This window comes from Tupaia chinensis, unplaced genomic scaffold, assembly GCF_000334495.1.
Source record: "Tupaia chinensis unplaced genomic scaffold, TupChi_1.0 Scaffold145208_1, whole genome shotgun sequence".
Classification (NCBI taxonomy): domain Eukaryota; kingdom Metazoa; phylum Chordata; class Mammalia; order Scandentia; family Tupaiidae; genus Tupaia; species Tupaia belangeri.
This window is the reverse complement of record NW_006205068.1, coordinates 2,978,130-2,999,825: the sequence shown is the minus strand read 5'-3', so window position 1 is coordinate 2,999,825 and position 21,696 is coordinate 2,978,130. Positions and strand designations below refer to the sequence as shown.

The following is a 21,696-nucleotide window of genomic DNA, read 5'->3' as shown; positions in this document are numbered from 1 at the left end:
TTCCTTAACTGATCCCAGGACAGTGGGGTTTCTTGTGATTTGTATATGTAATTTTTAAAAGGGCTGACTTATAATTTTGAGCCTCATTGCTTTTATTTTTTACTTGTGAATCTGCACACTGCATTTATACATTTTGTATCTAAACTACAACAAAACTTTTTTACAAAGTACAAATATATATTTATCACCTGCAGGTAACAAAGTGTTTTCAAGTACTTTTCAAGTTTCAAATGTGTTTACCTCAGACTGCTGTTCATCTTTTTTATATTTTGATATCTTAATTGTCTCAGATCATGAATTTGCAATCTTCTAGTGTAGGTGGCATCATTTTTATATGTACTTGTTACTTTTTTTTTAGGAGTTTTTTTGCAGGTGGCATGGTGGTTAAGGCAGTGGACACTCTCATGTGGCCGACCACGGTTCGATTCCCAGACCTGGTATCTTACTTTCTCACTTTCCCTCTCTCTGTGTCTCTCTCTGGTCACATTAAAATAAATAAATTAATTATTTTATTTTATTTAAAAAACAATTATTTTTAAAAAGAGAGAGATTTTTGCTATAGGGTGTGTACACTTTCTGGAGAAAGAGAGACAGACAGAAAGTGAGACATCACCCTCCAGGGGTGATGGCCATGCCATAATCCCTTCTCCATTCTCCTCTCAGGATTTTGGGCATGCATGCATACGTACCCAGTGTGTTTTAAACTTTCAGGTGCAGGATTCGAACCACGGCCTATGACATGGAAGTCCAGCGATGTAACCATTACACCATCTGCTGGTCCCATGTTACTTGTCTTTTGTAGCTATATTCTGTACAAATTCTTGAATAAAAAATTAGATACTTTCTTCACTAATATCTTACAAAAGAGGGAAGGGGCACCTAGTTTGGGCCATTTGTATGTTGAAAGTCACTTTGCCCCTTGAAAAAGAGTGAAAGTTATACAACATGAAGTATCAAGGTATTATCTGCTCTTCAGTCAGACTCATTTGATATTCCTGAGGCTTTGTGTTAACAGGGCTCAGAATCGGCATTATTTCTGTTCATGGAACTTCACTTAAAATTTTATTTTTCAATAATTGGTGTTTATTTGGCACAGCAATATTATCTGTTTGGAAATGGCAACTTTATAATATATTTAAGTGAACTTCAGAACTATGGACATGAAAAAAATTATAGCTGGGATTTAAATCATCGTTATCTGGTAGCAAATAGGTTTGTCAAGATTCTGATAAAGCAGTATTATAAAATATTTGAGTTGTACAAACTATTATACAAATAGTTTATATTGGGTATGAATTTTTATGTTTGATAATATTAGATCTCTTAAAAGCTTTGTATAACTTGAGACTTTTGGTTCAAATGAATTTTTTAAAAAGTCTAAGGATAGGCAGGCAGGTGGCATGGGGGTTAAAGGCACTGGACTCCCACATGGCCAACTGTGGTTTGAGTCCCAGACCTGGTGGCTTGTTTTCTCACTTTCCCTTTCTCTCTCTCCCCCTCTCTGATCAAACTGGAAAATAATAATAATTAATAAAGTTAAATTCAAAAAAAATTTTTTTAAGTCTTGAGAAAAAACTTGCGTGGAGCAGAGAAGATAATTGTTCAAAATTGGCAATCAGACTATCCACCTACCTACTCATCTTTCTAAATAACTAAAGCCTGGATTCTTTACTCTTGCTAGAACTACATGATGATGAAGAGCTTCTTACATAAATGCTGGGTCCTGGCATTAAAAAAGGGAGGGGCATTAAAAATGATCCAACCTTGTATTTTTATAGTGAGAACACTCTTTGCCCCTCTTAATCTTACCAGATCTCTAAAGAGTTCTACTGCTGCTAACTTAATCTTATTCAGAGAGGCTAAGAGTTTATTAACCTGTAGATCAGCTATGTAAGATCTTAAGCTCAGAGTTAGCCACTGAAGGTCTTTTTCTTAAGTGGGGTTATTTATAGTTGAAATCTCAATAACAGGTAATATTCTGTATAATGCTGTACACCACAAGTGATCATCTTTAAGTGTAAATTTAAAGGGACCTCTATTAGCAAATTTTTAAAAACATAGAAAACAAATCATTTGAGGCAGCTGACAGTGAAGTGCAATGAGACTATCACTGAACAGACAAATCAATTGTATCAAAAATACAGCTATAGGCCATTTTGTGGACGCTGGGGGAGCGAGAGCATCTGTGGGAGCTGGGTGAAGGGAGCGGGCCGTCCTATCGGATCTTGTGGATTTGGGCCTCTGCATTTCGAATTTAAGATTTTGAAATGCATCATGACTCCTGTCCATTGGACTGTAAGGTTTATGTGGGTAATCTTGGAAACAACGGCAACAAGACTGAATTGGAACGGGCTTTTGGCTATTATGGACCGCGCCAAATGTGGGTTGCTAGAAACCCTCCCGGCTTTGCTTTTGTTGAATTTGAAGATCCCCGAGATGCAGCTGATGCTGTCCAAGAGTTAGATGGAAGAACATTGTGTGGCTGCCGTGTGAGAGAGAACTGTCGGATGGTGAAAAAAGTCGAAATCGTGGCCCACCTCCCACTTGGGGTCGTCGCCCTCGGGATGATTACCAGAGAAGGAGTCCTCCACCACGCCGCAGATCTCCAAGAAGGAGAAGCTTCTCTCGTAGCCGGAGCAGGTCCCTTTCCAGAGATAGGAGAAGAGAGAGATCATTGTCTCGGGAAAGAAATCACAAGTCGTCCTGATCTTTCTCTAGGTCTTGTAGCCGATCTAGGTCAAATGAAAGGAAATAGAAGACCAGTTTGCAGAGAAGTGCTGTACAGGAAATCACTTCATTTGACAGAAGTATGTACAGAAAAGTCAAGTTTAGTTTGAGACTTCATGAGCTTGGTGCATTTTTAAGATGTTCAGCTGTTCACATTTGTTTGTCTCTTTAAGCAATGAGACATAAAGATGTAATTCTCTATGATTTGAAATGGATCATATGAGGCATGTAATACCAAGAATTGTTACTTTACAATGTTCCCTTAAGCATAATTACATTTGTTTTGAACTTTAGTCTTGTATATAGACTGATAATAAACCTTTAAATCCTGCCCAACTAAAGTGTGGTATTTTAATACAGAAACAACTGGCAGAAAGTGAACTGAGATACACATTTTTCCTATAATTGGGCTCTAGTTGAGCAGGCAGTCTTGTAAAGCTGCCATGAACACAGGCCAGTAAAAAATACGAGATGCACCATTAAACGAGGCTTTTGAAAAAATTCAGCTGGTTTTCACCTTGGGCGGAGGTTGCCTAGTTGATACAGAATCTGTTTCAGGAAGTTTTATCTTGAGATCTTTAAATGATATATATGAACACATTGCTGTAACGTTCTTTACTGAAATTCGAATTTTCAAAATACCAGTGTCCTGCCAACTTAAGGGTACATTGTAGAGCCGAACTTTGAGTTACTGTGCAAGTTTTTTTTTTCCATGCTGTCAATTGTAATATGTTTTGTGAAAATCCTTGGGATTAAAGTTTTGGTTACAAAAAAAAAAAAATTACAGCTATAGTATTAAATGGGTAGGTGTAAAATTATTCATTTACTATTGTACTAAACACCTATGCAAGTTGTTACCACAACTATTGCTTGCTTATACCTCATTAAGGATTTATGTGGGCAAAAAAAAGAATTGCAACAAATTGCACAACTTGGTTCAATGTGTGGTGTTCAGAAAAAAAAGTAAGTAAAAAATTCGCCCTACAATGGGTTAATGATCTAGATATCTCCACTTCACTGAATTCCTTAAAATTTCTGAAAATTTGTTCAGTTCAATCAGCAAATATTTACGGAGCCCCTCTGTGCCAGGTGTCAGGTAGTGAAGAAGTGAGATATATAAATGAGTCCCTGAAGTCGACTTTAGCAGTGTTATTGAGGTGTGATTTACAGACAGACCATGAAATTTCACCCATTCTAAGTGGACGGTTTGGTGAATTGTAGTAAATTTAGAGTTGTATGAACATTACCACAACCCAGTCTTAGAATAGTTCTACCACTCCAAAGTTCCCTCAAGCTATTTGCAGTCAAATCCCACTTCCATCTCCAGCCCCAGGCGATCACTAATCTGTATCTATAGTTTTACCCTTCCTAAATATTTCTTATATAAATGGAGTCACACAATCCGTGGTCTTCCCTGTCTTTTCACTTAGCATAAATTTATTGAGGCTTTTAACCCTTCACTAGGCCAAGCTAAGCAATCTCTCTCTGAAGGGCCAGAAAGTAAATATTTTAGGTATTGGAGACCAGAGAGTCTCTTTCACAAATGCCTGTCCTGTTAGCCATTCACCTGTTGAAGGACATATAGTTTGGGGTCATTATGAATAAAATTGCTGCCAGTTTTGAGTCTGCATCTATGTGGACATGTTTTCATTATTCTTGCTCTTAGATAGATACCTTGGAGCAGAACTGCTTGATCATATTTGTAGTCTCTGATTGATTGCTATTTTTAACTATTTTATTGAGTTATAATGGACCTATAATCAACTGCACTTTCTTTTTTTGTTGTTGTTTTCTGCCATAAGGCATATAGTCTTGCCCAAAAGACAGAGAGAGAGATGGGGAAAGTGTGAAATCACCCTCCAGGGAGATGACCATACCACAATCCCGTCTCCATTTTCCTCTTAGGATTTTTGGGCATGCACACAAACATGCCTGGCATATTTTATGTTTGTCTGTTTGTTTGTTTGTTTTGAAGATTTTGCCATAGGGTGTATGTGCTTGCCGGAGAGAGACAGTGAGAAGGAAAGTGAGAAATCACCCACCAGAGCACCATGGCCACACCCTAATCCCTTCTCCTCCATTATCTTCCTGGGATTTTGGTCATGCACACACACACACCTGGTGTGATTTCAGGTCTGGAGCTCAAACTGGTCAGCCATCTGAGAGTCCAGTACCTTAACCACTATGCCACATGCTGACCCCATACCCGGCATGTTTTTCAAGCCGTCAAATCTGGCATTCAAACCATGCACTGGGATCATATGGGGTCCAATCACTTTAACCACCACACCACCAGCTGGCCCCTAACTGCACGTGTTTGTTGTGTTTTGGAAAATGTACACTCATGAAACTGCCACCATGATCAGTCCATCTCTGCAATGACTCCAGGCCCTTTGCAGTCTACCTCCCTCTACACTTCTTCATCTGCAGGCAACATTGTCTGCTTCTAGTCTTTATTCATTAGTCTGCTTTTTTTAAAAATTATATATAAGTGAGGGCCAGCAGGTGGCATAGTGGTGGTTAAGAGTGCTGGACTCCCACATGACTGACTGTGGTTCAAGTCCCAGACCTGGCAACTTGCTTTCTCACTTTCCCCTCTCTCTCACTCTGTCCCTCCCTGATAAAATTAAAATAAATATAATTGTTTTAAAAAGGAAAAAAAGAATTATATATAAGTGCATATACAATATGAGCTCTTTTTAAAAAAATCTTCCAGCAGGGTGCCTGTGCTCACCAGAGAGAGTAAGAACTCACCCCTGGGGGTCAGCCATACTGCAATCCCTTCTCCAGTCACCTCCCTTTCGAGATTTTAGGCACACATATCTGATGTGATTTTCAAGTCTGAGACTGGGTCTAGGACTCACATCATGCAGTTAGCCATGTGGGATCCTGCACCTTAATCTCCATGCCAACTGCTGACCCTCAGGACGTGAATTTTAAGAAACGCAAAAGGTTGTTATTATGAAGACCATTATTTGCCCCTGCTTACACTGTGGTTCAAAGGCAGTTTTACTTCCTCTTAAAAGCTCCTGTGAAATAAATGAACATATGAGATCCCACAAGGACAAGTTGGATGGTTGAAGATAAATCACCACCTTTTAATAGCCAAAGGCAGCCCTATATGTCAGTATGGAATGATCCCTAAAATACATTACTCATTTTAAAAAAACAAGGAACAGGGACCAGCAGCTGGCGTAATGGCTATGTCGCTGGACTCCCATGTAGTCGACTGCTGTTCGCGTCCTGGACCTGGTGGCTTAAAACTCACGCCAGGCACTTGTGCGTGCGTGCCCAAGATCCCGAGAGGAGAATGGAGGAGAAGGGATTGCGGCGTGGCCATCCCTCTGGGGGGTGATTTCTCGCTTTCTCTCTCTCTGTCTCTCTCAGTCTGTCTGGCGAGCACACGCACCCTATAGCAAAAACCTCTCAAAAAAAAAAAAAAAAAAAAAAACAAGGAACAGAACATTGTGAGTAAAATGCCCCAAATATAAAGGAGAGGGAGGGGAGTTACCTATATGCTTATATGCATAAAGCATTTCTGGAATGGGATAAAATAAACTAATAACTAGTAACATAGTGGCCTCTGGAGAGGGGACCTGTGTCATGGAAGGACTAGAATAAGAGTTCAGCCTATGCCTTTGGGTACCTTTGAATTCACACTCTCGTGTCAAAGACACAACTCAACAGATACTAATTTGTAATTAGAAATCTAACTGACGGGACCAGCAGATGGCAAAATGATTATGTTGCCGGACTCCCATGTAGTCAACTGCAGTTCGAGTCCCGGACCCCGTGGCTTAAACTCATGCTGGGTACATGTGCATGTGTGTCCAAGATCCCGAGAGGAGAATGGAGGAGAAGGGGTTGTAGTGTGGTCATCCCGCCTGGGGGGGGGGGGTGCTATTTCTCTCTTTCTGTCTCTCTGTCTCTCTCTGTCTTTCTGGTGAGCACACAACCTATAGCAGAAACCTCTTTAAAAAAGAAAAAGAAATATAATAGACATTGAGTGATGTTCTTAGTTCACTATTCCGCATATCCATTTCTTCTGTATAGAGAACTTTGTTACAGAGAAAGATGTTCACGATGTCAAAGCAAAAGATTTATCAAAAATTTGTTTCAGAGACCAGCATATGATGTAATGGTTACGTTGCTGGACTCCCATACAGTCGACTATGGTTCAAGTCCCAGACTCGGTGGTTTGAAACTCACACTGGCATGCATGTGTGCGTGCCCAAGATCCCAAGAAGAGAATGGAGGAGAAGGGATTGTGGCATGGCCATCCCCCGTGGGGGGATTTCTCATTTTCTGCCTGTCTCTCTCTGTCTCTCTGGTGAGCACACCCACCCAATAGTAAAATATCTCTTTAAGAAAAAAAAGTTGTTTCATTGAGCAATGAAAATGCAAACACTTGTACCAAGCATCCATAGAAGCATTATTTTAACCAAAAACTGGAAATAAAACAATAATGATTGGATAAACAAACTGCAGTATATCCAACTGTACAACAGAAGACTATACTGCAATAGGAAAGGAAAAACAATTGATAGACACTGCAGCATGAAAGGCTCTCACAGCTATTAGGCTGAATTAAACAAGCCAGACATAATATAAAACACATATAAGGTCTGTGTGACATTCTAGAGCAGGCAAAAGTGTTCTTTTTCCCCCCTTATTTTAAAGGTTTTTGCCATAGGGGACATGCACTTGTCAGAGAGAAACAGGCACGAGAGATGGTGAGGGGAAAAGTGAGAAATCACACCCCAGGGGAGGAGGAAACCACAATCCTTTCTCCTCTATTCTTCTGAGATTTGGGCACACATGCAAAGGTGCATGATTTTCAAGCCCCAGGTCTGGTACTTGAACCTAGGTCTGCCATGTAGGAGTCCAGCACCTTAACCACCATGCCACTTGCTGGCCCCTCTAGTACTTTTTAAACTGAATCAATGACAGTATAAAGGGATTCATTATACTATTCTCTGCTGTGTATGTGTTAATGTTTTCACAATATAAAAGTTCTAAAACTTTGAAAACAATCATTTGGCTGAGTTTGGAAAGCAGAGGCTAAGACAGAGCATTAGAAGCTACCTCCTCCTCCAGGCAGGAAGAAGTATGGATTTTCTTTTACAGGAAGCTTGCCTTTCCACTACCGATTGCCTCCTGACCAGCCTGGGAACTCAGTGAAATTTTCTCTAAAGACCGACCCAGCCATGGTGGCACAGGGGTAGCGCAGAGCTCTCGTTGCTAGAAGCCATGTGAGATTCGGACTCAGGTCCCAGGTTAACTTGTGTAATACAGGCCAGGGGCGTGCCTGTGATCCTGGCTGACTGGGAAGGCTGGGAGGGAGGGCCTCAGCATGAGACCCTGCTCTGGGTGCTTATTTTGTTCTTTCTCTCTCTTGAAATAAATACTTTAGGGGAACAAACCTTTAAAGATGAACTTTCTTCCTGACTTTCCCCAAGTATCTAGGCTTCTCTAAACAGCATACCAACAAGATGTCATGACATTGTGCATTTAAGAAGCAACAACTGGATTCTAGGGTGGTGAGCTATTAACATTAATACTTTTTCTCTTTCCAGACTTTGAGTCTTAGAATTTTTTTAAATATATATGATTACTTATTTAATTAGGTTCTTGGCAAAAAATTAAGAACACCAATTTGTAAGGGTAAACTCCATTTGTAAGGGCAAACACAGATCGCAGATAGCCCTGGAACTGAGGAACAACTTTGGTTTTTTGGTAAAATTTGCGAGTCCACAGCTTTCTGATCAACCTTTCGCTTCTCTGAAATCTCGTATTTCTCCTTCGCTGTGTAGAAGATCTCACCTTCCTGGTGTCTGGGCTTCCACGGCTTCTTTTTCTTGAAGTATGCATCAGTAAGGTGCTTTGAGATTTTTACTTTGCTAATATCAATTTTCGTGGAGGTGGCAATGACAAATTTCTGGTGTTTCTACACAGTGGACTCGATTGAGAACCAGTGGTCCAGTTACAAGTAGCAGGCTGCTGCTCAGCTGCTTCTGGAAGGCCACTCTCTTGCCTCTGTGGCACCCAGTGAGGATGATCAGAATGGTCCCAGGAGTGACACTAGCTCGCAGCTTTCTCACATGCTGACTGAAGGGTTTTATTGCTGTGGCTCAACAGCTTTCGAGGCACATCTTCAGTAGGATAATACCTAGGCATTTTGAGCAGTTTAACCAGCCAGGTACCACCATTCTTGTCTCCACCAGCTGGTTTTGTAACAGTTGCAAGAATCTTCTCCTTTTTCTTTTCGATCCTGGATTTGGTGGCCAAGTATTTCCTCTTGTACATGGCCTTCCTAGAATACACGGCAGACTAGGAATATCTGCCTATGCCCTGGACTAGGACCAGGTTTCAGCTGCAATGGGGCTTCCCCTTCTTGGGCTTTTTAGCCTTGGGGTCACCCTTTTTAACCTTGCCACTGGCACCAGCCTTCTTGGCTTCAGGTTTTTTCACCGCAGCTTTTTCACCTGCCATCTTGTATAGTGGGAAAGAGAACTAAACCAAGTTTTAGACTTTTAAAAGAAGCATTTTAACATGAGTTGTGTGCCTGGAGGTCCTGGGAATCTGTCTCTTGCTTCAACAGTGTTCGGACGGAACAGATCCAGGGACCCTCTTCTCAGCTTCCGACCACCTTCTAGTCTCTTCTCTAGTCATAATCTCTGAGACCATCTTCTGCCTTGGACCAGCCAACACCATTTTGTGGTTAGCTCCTAATCACGGACCAACCACGAGCTCCTAGATTTGTCAGAACTATTCTACCGAGGTTGAGGTGGCCGTGAACCGCAAGGTCAATCTATATCTGCGGCCTCTTTCACTTACCTTTCGCTGGGCTTCTATTTCGACCATGATGATGTGGCTCTGGAGGGCATGGGCCACTTCTTCCGTGAGTTGGCCAAGGAGAAGCGCAAGGGCGCATAACACCTCTTAAAGATGCAAAACCAGTGGGGCGGCCACGCTCTTTTCCAGGCCATGCAAAAGCCATCTCAGGATGAGTGGGGTAAAACCCTGGATGCCATGGAAGCTGCCCTGGCCCTGGAGAAGACTCTGAACCAGGCCCTTTAGGATCTTCATCCTCTTCATACACAACCCTCATTTCTGTGACTTCCTAGAGACCCACTTCCTAGATGAGGAGGTGAAACTCATCAAGAAGATGGGTGACCACCTGACTAACCTCTGTAGGCTCGGGGTGGGGTCCTCAGGTGGGTTGAGTGAGTATCTCTTTGAAAGGCTCACACTGAAGCACACATAGGGTTTAGAACCCAGCAGCCTGGAATCCCTGCATCTCCTGGTATCAGCTTCCAAGCCTTCCCCTCCAGCAACTTGGCTCCACTCCCTACACTGGTGTGGACTGCACTTGTTATCTCCGAGGGCATGCGTTACTTTCAGCTTCATTCCTCTGATGTGGACACACATTTGGTCTTATACCCTAAGGGTCGGAGCCTTTTTCTTGTGACTCTTTCTTGTGACTCTTATATATATGATGGCTCCAGCAGCCGGCCTGGACACTGAAGCCCGAAACCTACTCAAAGGGTGAAACTACTTGCTCAATTGTGCTTATGCACCTACTCGAGGGTTTCTTAATGTCTTGGAAAGTGTAATTTGAAGAGACAAGGCAGTGCTGGTTCTTGGCTGACAACAAATAGAACAAATGGTAATTGTAGACAGAAGAATTTACTTAGAAGTGTAGGTGTTCTTTTCCTGCCCTAATTGCTAAACTTTTATCTTCTAAGATCTTATGTTAGTTTCTTCATATTTCTGTTCGTCAAAAAGTGAATTGACAGTTAAGACAGAAGGAAGAGAGGTGGTGACGATGCACATGTAAAGTGGGAGAACACTGGCCTCTTAAGTTACTGCAGACGAACTGGAGCTGGTGAAAGACATCAGCCCTTTCTCAGAGTCTCTTGATAACATTTGAGTTGAGGTTCTCATTCTACGCCCAATTACTTTGGGCTCCATGGCTATGCTGGAGTTATCCTGGTTCCACTATAAGTACGAGAATCAACCTGCTGCGGTATAGCTGTGGCTGGCCAGGTAAACCTGCTGGAAATGCTCCTGTTGGAAGCAGACTTCACTTGTCTGGAGGAAGTAGCCTTGATCATCATCCTAGAGTGACAAGCAACCAACACTTCTCAAGGTGCTATAGCCTCATTTATTTCCCTAAATAATAAATAAAAGTGTTTCAGAACTGCTGTGAAAATTTAATACAATCTAAAACCTCTGGACAAAACCAAGATAAGGAGTTGTTATTCTGGGCCATAAAACTTCTAAGGCATAAAACTGAATCTTCTTACAGTCCAATGACAGGATTTCCCAGACTGAGCCCAACTGCAGATGTTTCTCCTCAGTCTAGAAGCCCCACTGCCTCTTTCCATATCGTTAGTAGCTCAAACTCCTAAGCACACAGACTCTTCCTGACACCTGTTCCAGGGCAGCTGAGAAATTTCTGAGGGAGCTTCAGGTCTCCATTAATACCTTCCCGACAGCACTTCCACAGACTGGGCAAGGCTGGCTGACACTGGGTGAACACAGCTACTCCCTTTTTTGCCAACAAGTCCCAGTGTTTGGCTTCTTTGTGTATATTCAACAGATGCTCTCCTGCTGCCACATTAAGAAGAAACGTGTGAGCTCAAGAGTTCCAGAAGTTTGATACAATCAATGCCGGCATTGACTTGGAACCTCCCTGGGGCCCCCTCCTGCAGCTCTAGCTCTGCCATCTGTTGCCGGCTGGCATCCACCTGCCCCTCTGCTCAGGATCAGCAGGATTGGTCTGTTGTCCCTCGACCAGGAGGGGGTGGGGATGGGACCTCCATGCTGCTGGCTGGGATGTTTTCGTCAAATGACCGCGTTCCAGAACAGTTTCCAGTCTCTGATCTGCCTGGCGCACAGGGCGGCTGCTACCTGTGTGTTCACAGTCAGAGTCTTCCCGGGCCTAGAACCCAACCTCAGTGGCGCCACGCACGTAAGCGGTGGGTTCCAGCTAGTCAGGTTCCCAGATGCTCCTGTGGCCGGGGTGCTGCACGTGGCCAGGATTCGTCCAATAGATGAGGTTTTGTGTTTGGGCATGCGCAGAAGTGACACCCATGATTGTTCTGCTGAGACTGGTAGCCCGGTAGCTACAGGCATCCAGGAAGGTGCAGTGGCGAGGGCGCGGAGGTCACCTGGGCTGTGCCTCTGAGCGCCTCCAAGGCCAGGATCCATTCTAGCGCCCATTTCTGGGGACCACGTGGGCTGCATCATGAGACAGCACGGCTGGAGGTGCGTGGAGGGGTTCGGGGAGAAGTTAGGTCCATCCAGGCGGGAAGAACACATCAAAGCAGAACGGACATCTGAAACCTCTGGAGCAGGTGCAAGGGCCCAGGCCGTCAGCGACATGAGGTCGAGACCTCCATCAGTCAGAGAAGGGATCCTCTTGCCCCCACCCATATCCCAGCGGGGGGCCAGGCATCACATTCCCACGATCACCCGGACCTGGTTTCTGTTGCTTAGGGCAGTGGGATCCTGACTCCCCGCGTGTGGGATCCTGACTGCCCCACATGTAGGCAATGATAGACGAGGCTGCGAATGCTCTGGGGAATGAGAAGCGGTAATCACCAGTTAAAAGTTCTCCCTTTGGGGGCCAGCAGGTGGTATGGTGGTTATGTCACTGGACTCCCACCGGGCTGACCCCATTTCGAACCTCAGATCTGGTGGCTTGTTAAATCACGTGGGGCGCGTTTGCCTGTGTGCCCAAGATCCCAGGAGGAGAATGGAGAAAGGATTGCAGCCTGGCTATCCCCCCTGGGGGGATGGCTTCTCACTTTCCCTCACGTTGTCTCTGTCTCTTTCTCTGGCGAGCATGCTCTCTCTATGGCAAAAACCTTTTATAAAAAGTTATTTTTAGGGACCAGCAGTTAGCGTAATGGCTATGTCACTGAGCTCCCATGTAGTCGAACGCGGTTCGAGTCCTGAACCCTGATGCTTAAACTCACGCGAGGTGCATGTGCGTGCATGCCCAAGATCCAGAGAGGAGAAGGGATTGCAGTGTGGCCATCCCCCCAGAGGGGTGATTTTTTGCTTTCTTTCTCTCTGTCTCTCTCTGTCTTTCTGGCGACCGCACACGCCCTATAGCAAAAACCTCTCCAAAAAAAAGTTATTTTTAGGGGCCAGCAGGTGGTGGTGGTAAAGGATGTTGGACTCCCACATGGCTAACCAGGGTTCAAGTTCCGGACCTGGCTTTCTTTCTCTCTCTCTCTTTCTCTCTCTCCCCCCTCTCTTGTCAGATAAAATAAATAAAGTTAAAATAGAAACAAATTCTTTTTTTTTAAGTTCTTTTTGGGGACTGCCAGGTGGAGGCTTGCTTTCTTACTTTCCTTGTCTCACTCTGTCCTTCTCTGGTCAAATTTTTAAAATAAATAAATAAATAAAGTTAAATAAAATAATTCTTTTTAAAAAAGTTCTTCTTTGGGACCAGCAGCTGGCGTATTGGCTGTGTTGCTGTACTCCCACGTAGTTGACTGCGATTCGAATCCCAGACCCAGTGGCTTACTCATGCTGGGCGCGTGCGTGTGCGTGTGTGCCCAAGATCCCAAGAGGAGAATGGAGAAGGGATTGCAGCGTGGCCATCCCCCGAGGGGGGTGATTTCTCGCTTTCTGGCTCTCTGTCTCTCTCTGTCTTTCTGGAGAGCACACACGCCCTTACCTCTCCAAAAAAAGTTCTTTTTAATACAACCATGCACCACCCATTGTACACAATGATAAACTACTGCCTGAAAAAATTTTTCACTGGCCTAAATTCTAAACAATTGTTGCAGTTACTGGTGAGTTTTAATAATAGAACTTCTACTAAGCACATTTAAGTTATTTATCCTTTAATGTGTACTAAATGGGAGTCAATTCAGAGAACGTTGGTTATACAGTTGTTCCCCATCACGTGTGAACTCAGAAGCACACATTTCTTTAGAGAGCAAGTACTTTCATTTTAGGGGTTAGAGGCACTTGCTTTTCCAATCTTGGTCTCCAACTCCATACGTTTAAACATTAAATTCAAAATAAATCAAGCTAACACAGAGAAGTTGTCAATACAAGGAAACGAAATGGAGGTGCTTCAAGTTTGTTATTCTTATGTGACCAATTATGAAGTATTTGTGTTTAAACTTTAAAACAGAGTGCACGCTGAGAGGTGTGATGTTTTTGTTTGCTATGTGCAAACTTTTCATTTTTTGGCAGAATCTTGTGTTGTGATCCTGCTGCCTCAGCCACTTCACTGGGACCACAGGCGAGCACTACCATACAAACAGTTTCAGCCAGGGTCTCACTTCCTTGCCCAGGCCAGCCTCCTGCCTCAGCCTCCCTGAGTAGCTAGAATTTCAGGTGCATGACACTGGGCCTGGCCTGGGCTGGACTGGGAATCAAACCCTTACCTTTGTACTCTCAGTCTGCAAATCAGTGTCTTAGCAGTCTCTGCCACTGTGGTTGGACCACGAAGTGCAAATTTTGGTTCAGTCTTGAAATATCTTGCTTAATTTGTAGAATGTCTTTAGCAGTAGAAAAATGATTCTTTTTATCGATAAATTGTTAACTATTGAGAAACTGAAGATTAAATCAAGAAATAACTAAGTATTTATTATTACTTGATTATTTTAAAATAAATCTGTCACATAAGGAAGTGCTTAAAATGATTACTCAGGACCAGTAGTGTGGCAGTTACATCACTGGACTCCCACATGGTCGAGTATGGTTCCCAGACCTGGTGGCTTAAAGATCACTCTAGGTAGGTGTGCTTGCATGCCCAAGATCCTGGGAGGAATATGGAAAAGGCAATGTGGCATGGTCATCTCCTTTGGGGGGTCATTTCTCACTTTCTCTCTCACTGTCTGTCTGTCGGTCCGTCTCTCTTTCTGATGAGCTCACGCACCATAAGGCAAAAACGTCTTAAAGAAGAAAATGATCCAATCAGGGTCCACTGGTGGTATGGTGGTTAAGGCAACTGATCCCACATGGCTGACTACACAGTTCAGGTCCTGAACCCAGCAGCTAGAAAACCGTGCTGGGTAGGTGTGCCCAAAATCCTGAGAGGAGAATGGAGAAGGGATGATACCATGGCCATCCGCCCTGAGGGATGCTTTCTCTCTTTCTCTCCAGTGAGCACACATACCCCATAGCAAAAATTTTTAAAAAGATAAAAGGATTCACTAAGAGGAAAAAAAAAAAGAAAAGAAAAGCAGATTTGCAATTACCTGCACATTGATGCAGGAACTCCCTTAAATAGACAACATTGCAGCTGGAACAGAGAAGATGGTTCTCCCATCTGCTGTCAGGCCAGGAAACTTGAACCGTGCTCTGCCATGCGGGAGTCCAGTGATGTAACTGCTACACCAGAGAACTTGAACTGCATAGTCAGCCATATGGGATCAGCTGCCTTAACCACCACACCACCAGTGGGCCCTGAGTAGGTCCTTTTTTTTTTTTTTTTCTAAGACGTTTTTGCCTTATGGTGTGTACACTTAACCAGAGACAGATAGTGAGTAGGAAAGTGAGAAATCACCCTCCAAGGGGGATGGCCACGCTGCAACTCAAATACTTTTTCTTCCCCTGAGTAGGGCTAGGAGCACTGTGAAAGTTCATTACCTGCTAACCCTGTTCATCCAGGGATGTGTGTATATTATGGCCTCTTTGTGCTTGTCCAGACTGGAAGACATCCTTCATTGAGGGACTGCTCCAGGCTAGCAGCCTCTGAATGTTTATTTAAGTTATTTATCTTTTTAAGATTTATTTTATTTTATGTTTATTGTCATTTAGTTTTTTAAATTTGAACAGAGAGAGAAAGGGAAAGTGAGAAAGCAACACACCAGGTTCGGGACTCACACCATGATTGGCCAGGTGGGAGTCCAGTGTTTTAACCACCCATGCCATATATGCTAGCCTCATAGTTATTAAATAGCTCACTTTATTCTCCCAAGATGAGCTGGCTTCCAACAAGAAGAGAGACTGAAAGAGACAAAATTGGGACCAAGAAGAAAGAAGCTATGTGGCACACAGGCTCCCACTGAGATTAGATTTTTGCTGAAGACGTGGAACTCCCTGGGCAAGACATTGCCACTCCCAGGATTGTGTGTATCTGGTGTTAATCTTCTTAGACCTATCTTCTACATCCTTATTACTCCTTACCCATTTTGTCTTCATCTTCCCCTCCTCTTTTTTTTTTTTCCCCCTTCCATTTTATTTTATTTTTTTCCTCTATGCCCTGGGAGAATGATTGGACTTTATTTTCTAGCCCTTCTATTGACATTTTTCTTTTACTTTGTCAAAGTCTCTTTTTCTTTAAATCTAATTTATTGAGATTTAATTTTCATACAATGAAATAGTTCCATTTTAATAATATGTTTTGATGAGTTTGGGTAAGTACATACAGTTATGTAATGTCTACAGCAATCAAGAGAATATTTCCATCAGACCAAAATTTTCCTTTGGTCCTTTCCAAGTCAAACCCTATCCCCAACTCTGGCCCTAGGCAAGCACTGATCTGCTTTCTGTCACTGCAGATCAGAGCTGTCTTTTTAAAAGTGTCATTTAGGTGGAAATATACAGTGTAATCTTTGTATCTTCTTTTGCTCAGCATAATTATTCCTGAGACATCTGTGTTGTTGTATGTATTAGTAGGTCATTCCATTTTGTAGCTGAGTAGTATATATAATGTGGGTATACCATCACATTTTGTCTGTCCACCAGTTGACGTACATTTAGGTTTTCCAGTTCCATTTTGAATACTACTACTATAAACATCCCTATACAGGTCTTTTTGTGGACATATGTTTTCCTTTTTTTTGAGGGGGGGTTTGCTATAGGGCGCGTGCGCTCGCCAGACAGACAGAGAGAGACAGAGAGACAGAAAGTGAGAAATCACCCCCTGGGGGGATGGCCATGCCGCAATCCCTTCTCCTCCATTCTCCTCTCGGAATCTTGGACACGCATGCTCACACGCCTGGCGTGAGTTTCAAGCCACCGGGTCCGAGACACGAACCGCGGTCGCCTCCGCGGGAGTCCAGCAACATAGCCATTACACTAACTGCTGGTCCCTGTGGACATGTTTTCATTTTATATGGGCAAGTAGAATTGCTGGGTTGCATAGTAAGTATATGTTTAGCTATATAATAAACTACTAATCTGTTTTCCAAAGTAATTACATCATTTGATATCCCTATCAGATATGTATAAGAGTTCTAGTTGCCCTGCATTTCTCTTATCACTGGGTATGGCTAGTCTGTTTTGGTATGTAGTGAGATCTCCTTATACTTTTAATTGTTATTTCCCTCATGAACTACAAATCTCTTTTCTAAAGTAGTTGTACCATTTGATATCTCCATCAGAAATGTATTAGAGTTCCAGTTGCTCTGAATCTCCTTTATCACTTGGTACGGCTAGTCTGTTAAACTTTAGCCATTCTAATGGATGTATAGTAAGATCTTGTACTTTTAATTTTTGTTTCCCTCATGACTGTTGAGTATCTTTTCATGGGATTATTAGTTATTTATAGATGGGACCTTCAAAAAGTTCATAGAAAATGTGTAATATGGGGCCAGCAGATGGTGTAGCAGTTATGTTGCTGGATTCCCACATGGCTGTCCACAGTTCAAGTCCCAGACCCGATAGCTTAAAAACCCCTGCCAGGCATGTGTGCGTGCATGCTCAAGAGCCCAGGAGGAGAATGGAAGAAAAGGGATTGCAGTGTGGCCATCCCCCGAGAGGGCGATTTCTCACTTTTCCTCTTACTGTCTCTGTCTCTCTCAGGTGAGTGCATACACCCTAAGGCAAAAACCTCTCAAAGAAAAAAGAAAGAAAGGAAGGAAAATGTGTATTATGAAAAAAACTGTGCATGGATTTCATTATTTTTGCACCAAAATTAACTCATACTTTAATTTCATTTTTACACAAACTTTTTGAAATTAAAATATTATTAAGCTAATGTCTATTCAGATGTTTTTGTCCATTTCAAATTACATTATCTTCTTATTAAGTTTTAAGAGTTTTTCATATTTCAATACAAGTTATTTGAGGGACAAGTATTGAGAACATATTCTCCCAGTCTTTGACTTACCCAGTCATATTTTTTTTTAAGAGATTTTTTCCTACAGGGCACGTGTGCTCGTCAGAAAGACAGAGAGAGACAGAGAGATAGAAAGTGAGAAATCACCCCCCAGGGGGGATGGCCACGCCACAACCCCTTCTCCTCCATTCTCCTCTCGGGATCTTGGGCACGCACGCACACGCGCCCGGCGTGAGTTTAAGCCACCAGGTCCGGGACTTGAACCGTGGTCGACTATGTGGGAGTCCAGCGACATAGCCATTACGCTAACTGCTGGTCCCTCCAGTCATTTTCTTAATGGTAGTACCTTTTGAAGAAAATCATAAAACATTTTTTTGAAGTCTAATTTGTCGTGTTTTTATGACACATGCTCATTAAACTTTTACTCTTCAAAAGCTCTTATTATGTAATGGATTATTCCTTCTTCATAGCACCTTATTCTCATTTTAGAATATAATGTTTCCTCGCCTCTCTGAGGATCCCAATTAGAATATTTTTCAAGTTTTCCTTTGTTTTGTAGTCACGCTGTCGCCTTGGGAAGTAGTTGTTCTTTCGCTTGACCCTTGGTTCTTGGTTCTCTTCCCTCCTGCTGGTTTATGAACAGAGAACTTGCTTGATTATTTTGGGCAACTCCTTTCTCTTGACAGACATCTATCCTAAATAGGGAGGTTGATTGGGAGCTTTTGTCCAAGGGTGAGGTTTACCAGGTGTCTGGCTTTGTGAGGGATGGAAAGGGAGGAGGCATTAGAGAACCTTCCCAACTGCCAAACTGAGGAAGGGGTTATTTGGGAGGCTCCCCTACTCCATACCACTCCTTTACCACCCCAGGCAATTTGCTCCATCTCTGAAGCTATCTGGCTTTTTGACCAGAGACCTGCCAGCTGCCACTTACTTTACGGCCTGGGTATGAGAGGGAGCAGTTGTTCCAGCCAGGGCTTTACTTAATCCCCACGGTGCCAGTCCCACCCCCAGCCTACCACTCCAAGCCTCAGAAACTGAAAAGATGTGCCTCCACCTCCGCTTTGCCCCCAGAATGCCTATTCTAAGATGCTGCTTCCTCCATCCACTTCACCTACCCAAACATTCTGCTCTCTACTAGCGGCTCCCCCTCCCACCCACCTACTTTCTTTTCTGTGTCTCTTCACTAGTCATTTCAGTGAGGCCAGTGATGGGTGGGAAAGGCAGCTTCTGAGATCTTGACTTCCGTCTGTGGATGGGGAAGAATGTCTACATGTATTTTTAGGTATAAAAAGCATATTGTAAGACAATGGCTCTACTATTCACTTTTCTAAAAATGAACATGCTATATATGTTCGTAGAAAAGTTACAGAATAAATTTTAAAATGTTTACAGAAGTAAATGTTTAAATGAGTGACAAGTTAAAGAGACCTATGTGTTTTTTGTTTTATGTTTTTTCTTTGTTTTTTTTTTTTTTTCTTTTTTTGGAGAGGTTTTTGCTATAGGGCGCATGCGCTTGCCAGAAGACAGAGAGAGACAGAGAGATAGAAAGCGAGAAATCACCCCCCAGGTGAGATGGTCACACCGCAATCCCTCCTCCATTCTCCTCTCGGGATCTTGGGCACGCATGCACACACACCTGGAGTGAGTTTAAGCCACCAGGTCCGGGACTCAAACCATGGTTGACTACATGGGAGTCTAGCGACATAGCCATTACGCTAACTGCTGGTCCCTTTGCTTTTTTATTTATTTATTTATTTTTGAGAGGTTTTTGCTATAGGATGTGTGTGCTCACCAGAAAGACAGAGAGACAAAAAGTGAAAAATCACCTCCTAGGGAGTATGGCTATGTCGCAATCCCTTCTCCTCCATTCTCCTCTTGGAATCTTAGGCACGCACACACACACGCCCAGCATGAGTTTAAGCCACCAGGTTCAGGACTCGAATCATGTCAACTACATGGGAGTCCAGTGACATAGCTATTACACCAACTGCTGGTTCTGAGAGACCTATGTGTTTTTGAAGTTTATTTATTTGTATCTTCCAATAGGGAGAGAGAGAAACCCTCAGCAGGGTCTTCACACCATGATTCACCCTCACTGTCAGCCAGATGAGGTCCACAGGGATGTGTACACCCGTACACCCGCATGTACAGGGAGACCTCAGGACACAAACCCAGGACTCTCCCATGTGGCTTCATGGTCACAGAATGCTGCATTGTCACTGTACCACCACGGCTAGATGTGATCTATGTTTTTAACTTTCAAAATATTTGTGTGTGTTTTCCAAAAATGTGTTAGGAGTATAGCAGTTTTCATAGTGGCAAAGCCTCAGGCTACAGAGTCATATGGACCTTGATTTTTGAGTGTTAGACTTGATATTTACTAGCAGCGTGAACATGGGAAGGCCATCTCTCTGAACCTCAATGTCCTCAATTGTTATGGAGATGTGAAGGTTCAGCGGGATTGTATATGCCAAGTCCCCTGAGAAAGACAAGACCCACATCAGGAAGTACCCAAAAAATGATGGATACTATTATTATATTCATTTTAAGAGTTAAAAACAAAACAAAAACAAGGTAAGAAAATAACTTAGCTCATCAAGCTTTGGACAGATGGCTTTCCTGGGCACCTTTCAAGGTGAATTAACCGCTAACAGTACTACCAGATAACTGGACCAATGAACTCCCATGGATGAAGAGTTAATTATATTGGGAACCAGCAGTTGGTGTAATGGCTATGTCGCTGGACTCCCACGTGGTCGACCGCGGTTCGCGTTCCGGACCCGGTGGCTTAGAACTCACGCCGGGCGCGTGTGCGTGCGTGCCCAAGATCCCGAGAGGAGAATGGAGGAGAAGGGATTGCAGCGTGACCATCTCCCCGGGGGGTGATTTCTCACTTTCTGTCTCTCTGTCTCTCTCTGTCTGTCTGGCAAGCGCATGCGCCCTATAGCAAAAACCTCTCCACAAAAAAGAGTTAATTATAGAATCACTTGATCACTTGGATTCTGAAGAAGTCTGCCCCGTGAATTTGGTAGCATTGGATGTTCCATGATGGCATCACTTGGTCACCTGGAGCTCTTGCTTAATGAGGTCATTAGATCTAGGGTCTATTCATCCTATAAAACATGCTGAGCCCCTGTTGTGGGCCAAGCCTGTGCTGGACACTGAAGAGATGGTAACTGAACAGACTTGTCCTTGTCTTCAGGGAACCCAGAATCCAACAGGGAGAGAATGTGCACATACATATAACTAACGTGTGTCTAATCACTGCCTAAAAAGTAAACACAAAATTAATTTTGAAAATGTATTTTATTTAGCCCACTATATAACCCACTAATCAGTATAAAATGAAATGAGATCCTTACATTTTTTTCTTCATATCAAGTCTTCTGATTCCAGTGTATTAACAACTTGGACAAATCTTCAGAGAATTATGAGTGAAAAAGCCAACCTCAAGAGGTCACATACTGTCTGATCCCATTTTTGTAACTTTATTTTTATAACTGCCAGAGGGCATTTGTGCTTACTAGAGAGAGGCAGAGAGACAAAAGAGGGAGAAAGCAGCCCTATTTGGGCATGGTCACACCACAATCCTTTCTCCTCCATTTCTCCATCCTCTTGGGATTTTGGACATGCCTGCATACCTGTGCGGCATGTGTTTGAAGCCATAAGGGCCAGGGTTTGAACTGTGGTTGGCCATGTGAGATCCAGCCTCTTTAACCACTAGGCAATGGAGTCAGCCCTAAATTTAAAACAGGGCTGATTAGTGGTTGACAGGTGTAAGGGACAAGGAGTGGAAAGGGCATGATAAGGGCAGGGTGTGATTATAAAAGGGCATCAGAAAAATTTCTGTGGTCACCAAGTTTTTAATATTTTAACCCTGGTGGTGAACACAAATCTACACATGTGATACCATCCATAGAAATAAACAT

The 21,696-nt window shown here is 43.1% G+C and overlaps 2 pseudogenes; both read left to right on the top strand.

The window, feature by feature from the left end:
* Positions 1-1,541: 1,541 nt before the first annotated feature.
* LOC102488263 (serine/arginine-rich splicing factor 3 pseudogene) lies at positions 1,542-3,207 on the top strand (annotated as a pseudogene).
* A 4,250-nt stretch (positions 3,208-7,457) lies between these two features.
* Positions 7,458-9,994, top strand: LOC102494494 (ferritin light chain pseudogene; annotated as a pseudogene).
* The last annotated feature ends 11,702 nt before the right edge of the window (positions 9,995-21,696 follow it).